Here is an 8,792-nt window from a genome sequence, read left to right as displayed (position 1 = left end):
GTCAACAACTTGCAATTTGTTTTTTTCTTCTCTGTTTTATTTATGAATTTATCTTCTTTTTCAGTGCTTCTCCATCTTTTGATTGTTGTTTCAAAAATATGAAAGAATTCAAACAATGAAGTCTTCTTGTTTGCTTTGAAAGATATAGCTTTTTTGTCACCTCTGATCTTTGTGATGATAAAATACCAGCAGAAAATATGTCCTTACTAAACACAGGACACCATTCTCCCTAAGATCATACAATCTGTCAAACCAAGATTTTTCTTCCAAACCATACTTCTGAATCATTTCAGTCCATAATGCATCAAATTCTTTAACATTGTCACAACCATATAAACAATTGTCAAACATATTTTTGAATTCTTCATTACTTTCCGGTTGACCAAACCTTGAAACAAAGTTTTTTTTTAAGATGCCACAAACATAATCCGTGTCTTGAATTTGGTAAAATATGAAATTATTGATAGGACATAGAATGATTTATATAACCTAACAAATTATTTATATAAGCTAACAAATAATATTTATAGTTACAAAATTATTGATATAAGCTAACAAAAATTATTATATAAGGCTAACAAATTATTTATATAGACTAAGATTCTTATAATATAACATAATATCATCCAACTGTACGTCTATATAAGCCAATAAATTATTGATATAAGCCAATAGAAAATACTTATAATGTAACAAAGATAACATATCAATCAATTGTACATTTATATAATCCAAAACAAAATACTTATAAGATATCAAATTATTGATATAAGCTAACAAAAATTACTTATAAGCTAATAATTATTGATATAAATAAATTTTTTTATAATATAACATATCATCCAACTGTACATCTATATTATATAAGCCAATAAATTATTGATATAAGTCAACAGGAAATACTTATAAGCTATTAAATTATTAATAAGCCAATAAATATTCTTATAAAGACAACATTTTAGCCAACTATAGATTTATATAAGGTATCAATTTATTGATATAAGTAAACATATAATTCAAATAAAGAGAAAAAGAAATATATAAAACAACTAATTATATTAATAGTTACCTTTTCAATTGCATTACTCATTGCTTGATCTTGATTTGTAAATATTATATTTGGCTCTGATCTTTCCATTGACTTTTTGAATGTTTCAAGAATCCATTCAAATGTAGCAGTTGTTTCATCAGTGATAAATGCACAACCAAACATAGTTGTTCTCCAATGGTTGTCTACCCACACTATTGGTGCACAGGTTAAACCATATTTATTTGTCCTATAAGTTGTATCAAATACAACTACATCACCAAAGGCTTTGTAATCTTCTAGCAGCATCATTGAATCACGCAAAAATAACTTACAATTTGATCATATTCACTAAATTTCAATCGATAAAAGAATGAGGAATCAGAATCTGCTATTTCTTAGAGTGTATCCAAAACACTTTGCATATCTTCACCTTCAATCATATCTGCTTTATATCTAGTCACATAATTTAACATATCGATCTCTCTTTGTGTATCCCAAAAGCCTTTTCTGATCCAGCCTCATTTGATAGAAATTGATATATATCCATTGGCTTTATACCACTTTCAATCATTTTTTCAATCACTTTTTCTATTTCTTCCTTTATATTTCTTTCAGATTTCATATGATGTCATTCTGTCGATGGAACAAAATCATGATTGTGTTCTATGTTATGTTGAATAACACAATATTCTCCATTTTCTTTTACCTTGAATCTGGGCTTTACAACCATTTCTAGTCTCATAGACACTTCTTTTTTTTCCTCTTCATTTTTTATTGTCCTTCAATTTTTGAAGGCATTTCACCAACAAATATAATTTCTTTATCCTTATCATGTCTTTTTTCATCTGTAGATCCCTCCTTTGAGCAACAAAAGTAAAAATCAGATGGTATACCATTATTTCTTTTTAGTGTACTTTTTCTTACACTAAATCTAACTGCTCTAGAATGAGCTTTGTATAAATGATATGCACCTATATGAATTTCAACCATTCTTCCCATCAAAGACAAATTTATGTATTTATCACCATATACTTGAAATAATCCAAATCTGCAACAAAGTAAATTTGTAACACATGATAGTTAATGTATAAAGAATATAATAAACAAGAAAAACATATAAGATAATAAATGAAATACATAAGCCAATAACAAAAACATATAAGATATTAATAGTCAATAGAAACAACAACAAATTATTGTTATAAGTATTATATATCCCAATACTAGTAATATAGAATTCATATTCGGATTCACATAAGCCAACAATAGATTTATATAAGACAATTTTAGAATCATAATAGCCAACGTAGACAACACAGAAGCCAAAATTAGATTCACATAAGCTAACAATGGATTAATATAAGCCAAGGAAAAAATGATATTAGCCAAATTAAAAGTCATGTGACCATCAATAAATACATATAAGTGTAGACACCCATTTGTGTCTCCCCAAAACCAAACCCGGTGATGAGTACCTTTCACGTAGAATCGTAATCGAATGAAGTCAAAGTGTGGAAAATCTAGTGTTGCGGATAGTTTTAATTTCTTTTCTTTTCTCTCTGTTTTTGAAAACTTATTTTAAGAAAACAGCCAATCCAGTTTGGTTGGTCCATGATATGGGTCCAATAGTAGTGTAGTTCGATAGGGCTTCAAAAGAGCTTTCCAACGATATATTATGAGCCCAATTCCGATGAATATTAAGGAAGTTATGGCTAAATTTCTAAACTGGGCCCGGTTTTAGCCTTATATGCGGCCCAATGATCTAGAGGAGGGCCTAATATGGATTTATCATTCCTAATACAATTACGAATGGTTTTAGTTTTCTAGATTCTTCTAGAAGGTTCTTTTCATTCCTAATTCAATTAGCATTGATAAATTGACTTTTGTTGACTTTTTAGAGTTTTAATCAGAATAAAAGAATGTTTTTGAGGAAAATACGATTTTATCCTCCTGTACGGTTAATTTCTATCTGATTTTAGAAAACGCGTCAATAATTTAATTAGCGCCAAACGCCAGCATTAGCGCCCGACGCTAAGCTTGGCGCCTGGCGCTAGCGTTAGCGCCTGGCGCTAATGTCAGCGTCTGGCGCTAACCTTGTTTTTGCGCGTCAGAACTCTGTTTCGATTTTCTATCTTTTTGGCTGATTTTCTCTATAAATAGCCTTCTAAAAACTCCGTTTTCATTCACCAATTCTCACGAATTTTCACCAACTCTCATCAAGAATCTCTTGATTACTCTCTATCTCTCTTTCTAAGCCTAGCATTTTACAAACACAATTCCTCATACATTAGCACTAGACACACCTAGCATAATTCGAAGTTGCCTTCGCCCTAGACGTGAAAGGTTTTAATTTATGAGGGTTTGGTCCCAAATCTTTATTTCAATTATTTAATTTAATTGTTAATTATTATTTTCCTTGAAGTTACTAATGAGTGTATTTTGTTATTAGAAAGAGGTACGAGGCATCCAAGTAAGTGATTTAAATTGATTTATTGATATTATGATATAGAAATCATGCTTAGGCTGTTATTATGATTCCTAGTGTCATGTTAGGATGTTTTGATCTTCCTAGTATCATGTTTAGGGTAATAACTATAATTTCTATTATCAATATGACAATTGTGATTTCTATGATACTTTTTATATTCTTTCCTAATAGCATGTTAGTATCATGTTAGGGCTAAATATTTGATCTTTGATGTTTAGTGACATGCTAGGGGTTGTTATTAATCTTGTTAGTATCATGCCTAGGATCTTGCTATTATTATTATGCTTTAACATGATTATTTTAATTATGGTTATTTTTTTTATTATAATTGTTATGATGATTATTATTATGTTGCTACATATTTATTTATTGCTTGATCACGCCTTTTATGCATGTTTAAAGGAAATTTGTACTTGTAATCACGCTTAATAAGATAATTAATAATCTTGTTTAGGGTTAATATGATTATAATTCAAGTGATCGCCAATAATAGATTTATTTATGCATTAATATTCAACCAACATAGGTTAAACATGTTTATGGTAAACCTAATAATTGCATGTTAGTCAGAAAGCGCACATGAATACGATCAGAATAAAGTAGAAGCCTATTATTAGGGCAGGTTCAATCTCTTTTAGATTAGATTTGTATCTTCATCCCCGAACTACCAGTCATGGTTCCAGACTTATTGGAGTTGATGATCTCCTGGATAGTTAAGGGGTGTAACCTTCACCTCGTGAACGGTTTACAAGTTCCTAAAACTTGTTGGCGACTCTTTTGCTTAAGTGTATGATCACAGTGGGGTTCAAGCTAGGGATAATGCTTGAAATATTCCCTACAATAAGCCAATAGCAAAATCATAGCAGACAACAATAATTTCATATAAGCAAACATAGATAACAAAGTAAACAACAATAGATTCATATAACACATGAAACATATTAACCAACACAAAATACACAACAACCAACGCAAAATATATATCAGCCTACATAGCCAACATAGAAGCCAGAATTAGATCAACATAAGCCAACAATAGTTCATATAAGCCAAGGAAAAATGATATTAGCCAAATACATATATGCGAACAACAATATCATAACAGACAATAATAATTTCATATAAGCAAACATTGATAACAAAGTAAATAATAATAGATTCATAAAACACATGAAACATTTTAACCAACACAAAATACACAACCGCCGACGCAAAATATATATCAGCCTATAATTTAAACATATCACCAAATATTGTTATAATCAAACTCTCCAGTATCATCTTGTTTGTCATAATTTTTTGTGTTTGTTTCTGATTTTTTTTTTCTTCTGTATTACAAAATACATATAATTAGATCAATTTTAACTACTTAAAAATTGTAGAAAGATTAATAAAGTAATAAAAATAAAATTACTAGGATTTTCCGACGTGATTGTAGATGAATTAGATGAATTTGAATTGTCTTTTCCTTTATTTAAATCAAATTGTTGAAAATTCGATTCGTTTTGCTGATCAACTTCTTCATTTTGATAATTAATTGATTTTTCTTTTTGATTTTCTGCTTCCATTGTTTTAAATTTCGAAACACACGATCGTGTTTTCTTTTTTTTTTTCTTCGATTTTGTGAAACAAAAATTTGAAATTTCTCGATCGATCTTGTGTAACACGGAGTATTTTGGGTGACCTAATTCTGAGCTTCTATTTTGAAATTGGGTTTTAAACCCACGTTCATTTTGGGCTTTTGTTTAGTAGCCTGTCCGCATGAATTATTTTGTGCGGACGTCTGCACGCAATAGGTTCTCAATTAAAAATTACCACAAAAATAATTAAAATATCTATACTACAATTGCTTATATTTACTATTGTGCTATTTTAAAATACACTTTTGTTAATCAATAAGATAAATTGGGACTCACTCTTATTTTTAAACTAAAATGGTTCAAATGAAAAGATAAAGAAGATAAATAACTCCTTTTAATCTTCCTAACCCTTCCTTCATTTTACTAATACAAACTTGGAGTATTTTTTTATATAAATTTCATTTTACATATATATATATGTTTTAACTATTAATGGTGTTAACCTTTTCATCCAATTTGATGATGTTTTGCAAGTTTAGGGTTACCTCGAGAAGTAGTGCAAAAGTTAAGGTTACATTAGAAAATCACATAAACACCCAAGGTTATGGTATAATTTTCTTATTATTTTTTTTTATAAATACGACATTTATTTGAGAAAAATTTGCAAATTTCAGTCATTTAAAATTAGTAGTTTGCAAATTGCAGCCCAAAAGTTCTTATAAATTGTAAATTCCAGTCCGATTCAACTATTTCATCGGTTTACCTGTCGAAAAAATATTCGGTTAAGGTTTTAGGTGTCATTTTAGCTCTTGGAATTAGCAAAAACTTAATGTAAGTGCCTCGTTTTACATAAAAAAAAAAAAGTTACCCACAAATTGATACATTTTTGCTACGCAAAACGAGGCACTTACGTTATATTTTTTGCTAATTTCGAGCTCAATTTGGAACCTTAATGACTAAAATGACCCTCTAAAACCTTAACCGAATATTTTTCGACACGTAAACTGATGAAAAAGTTGAATCGGGCTGCAATTTACAATTTATAAGAAATTTTGGACTGCAATTTACAATTTTTTTTTTAAATGGCTGTAATTGGCAAAATTTTCTTTACATGAGGAGAGATAAAAGATAGACTATATTATACAATATATTTTTTTAAGCTGATAATAGGCTAGTAGTTACATATGGAAGGGGAGTAGGCAGTAGGTATTACTCCCTACACTTAGGTGTATTTCTTCAGGTTGAGCTTCCTTTCATCTGCCAGCTCTCTAAGGCTCTCTTAAGCTCACAACAATTTCTAGTTGTATGCCCACACTTCTGAGTTGCTCCATTGGCGTGTTATTTGGATCCGACTTCACAAGGATAACCTTGTTTTTAGTGTCAAGGTAAATCTCACGCCTATCAGCATTGTATTTAGGTTCATCTTCCTCATTCTCGACCGTCCTAATCCTTTTGTTCTTATTATCATGAAACATGTCATCGATTTTCCTCTTTCCTTTCCCTCTAGCTAAGGATATTTTGCAAACACAGATTACCTTAATGATAGTATTTTGCAATGTCTCGTGCATCAATGTAAAAACTTAAATATCATTATACTATGTACCGACCAAAGTCAAGTGTCGTATGACATAATTTATTTAATTTTGTACTCATCATTTACAATATTTGTACTCTTTTTTTTTTGGTAGATTATCTTTATACTTGTAGGGAATAAATTTCAAGCGTTAAACCCCTAGCTTGAACCCCGCTGTGATCATACACTAAAGTACGGTGGCGTCCAAAAGGGAAGAAGATAGAGCAAAAGAGTCGCCAACAAGTTTTTAAGGAACTTGTAAACCGTTCACGAGGTGAAGGTTACACCCCTTAACGATCCAAGAGATCATCAACTCCATAAGGTCTTGAACCAAATAAGGGTTCGGGGATGAAGGTACAAATCCAACCTAAAAGAGATTGAACCTGCCCTAATAATAGGCCTCTACTTTATTCTGATCGTATTCATGTGCGCTTTCTGATTAACATGCAATCAATAGGATTAACCCTAAACCTGTTTAATCTATGTTGGTTGAATTTAATGCACAAATAAATCTATTATTGGCGATCACTTGAAATTATAATCACATTAACCCTAACAAGATTATTAAATATCTTATTAAGCGTGATTACAAGTACAATTTCCCTTTAACATGCATAAAAGGTGATCAAGCAATAAAAATAAATATCAAGCAACAATAATAATCATAATAATAATCATGAACAAATATTATAACAAATTATAATTAAAATAATCATGAACACAATAATTATAAATAATCATCAATCATAAAAATAATCATCATAACAATTATAACAATTATAATAATAATCATGTTAATATTAAAGCATAATGAAAATGGCAAGATCCTAGACATGATACTAACAAGATTTATAACAAACCCTAGCATGTCACTAAGCAATAAAAATCAAATCTTTAACCCTAACATGATACTAACAATCAAAAATATTAGAAAGAGAATAAAAGGCATCACAGGAATCATATTTAATACCCTAAACATGATACTAGGAATATCATAATAACAATATAAACATGAATTCTACATCATAATATCAATAAATCAATAAAGCACTTACTTTGATGCCTCGTACCTCTTTCTAATAACAAAATACACACGTTAGTAACTTCAAGGAAAATAATAAACAAAACAATTAAATAATTAAAATAGAGATTTGGGACCAAACCCTCAGAAATTAAACCTTTCACGTCTAGGGCGAAGGCAACTTCGAATATGGCTAGGTGTTTCTAGATCTTGTGAATGCGGAATTTTGTATGTGAAAACAAAGTTTAGAGAGAAAGATGAATGATTTAGAGAATGCTAAAGAATTAATGATTTTAGATGAGATGATCGTCAATGATGAGAATTGGTGACTTGAAATAAGAATTGATGAAATCTGGTTATCGAAAATGGAGTTTTAATACGTTATTTATAGAGAAATCAGCCAAAAAAGATAAATTAACAAAACAGAGTCTGACGCTCAGAAAACAGAGCTGGCGCCAACCCTGGCTAGCTGGCGCCAGGCACCAGCACTAACGCCAGGCGCCAGGCCTGGGGTCAGACGCCAATCTTAAATTTAACGCGTTTTCGAAAATCCGATAAGTTTACCGTACTGGAGGATAAAATAATATAATTTCTTCGAAAATGCTATTTGATTTTGATTAAAACTCTGAAAAGTCAACAAAAGTCAATTTATCAATGCTAATTGAATTAGGAATGAAAAGAATCTTCTAGAAGAATCTAGAAGACTAAAACCATTCCTAATTGCATTAGGAATGATAAATCGTATTAGGCCCTCCCCTAGATCATTGGGCCGCATATAAAGCTCAAACCGGGCCCAGTTTGGTAAATTGGCCATAATTTCCTCAATATTCATCGGAATTGGGCTTATAATATATCGTTGGAAAGGTCTTTGCAAGCCTCATCCAACTACACTACTATTGGACCCATATCATGGACCAACCAAACTGGATTGACTGTTTTCTTAAAATAAAATTTTCAAAAACAGAGAGAAGAGAAAAGAAAAAAATAAAAACTTTCCGCAACACTAGACTTTCCACACTTTCGTTTCATTCGATTATGATTCGACGCGAAAGGCACTCATCATCGGGTTTGGTTTTGGGGAGACACAAATGGGTGTCTAC

The sequence above is a fragment of the Chenopodium album genome, chromosome 4, assembly GCF_948465745.1.
Source record: "Chenopodium album chromosome 4, dcCheAlbu1.1, whole genome shotgun sequence".
Classification (NCBI taxonomy): domain Eukaryota; kingdom Viridiplantae; phylum Streptophyta; class Magnoliopsida; order Caryophyllales; family Amaranthaceae; genus Chenopodium; species Chenopodium album.
Note: the sequence above shows the minus strand (reverse complement) of the source record.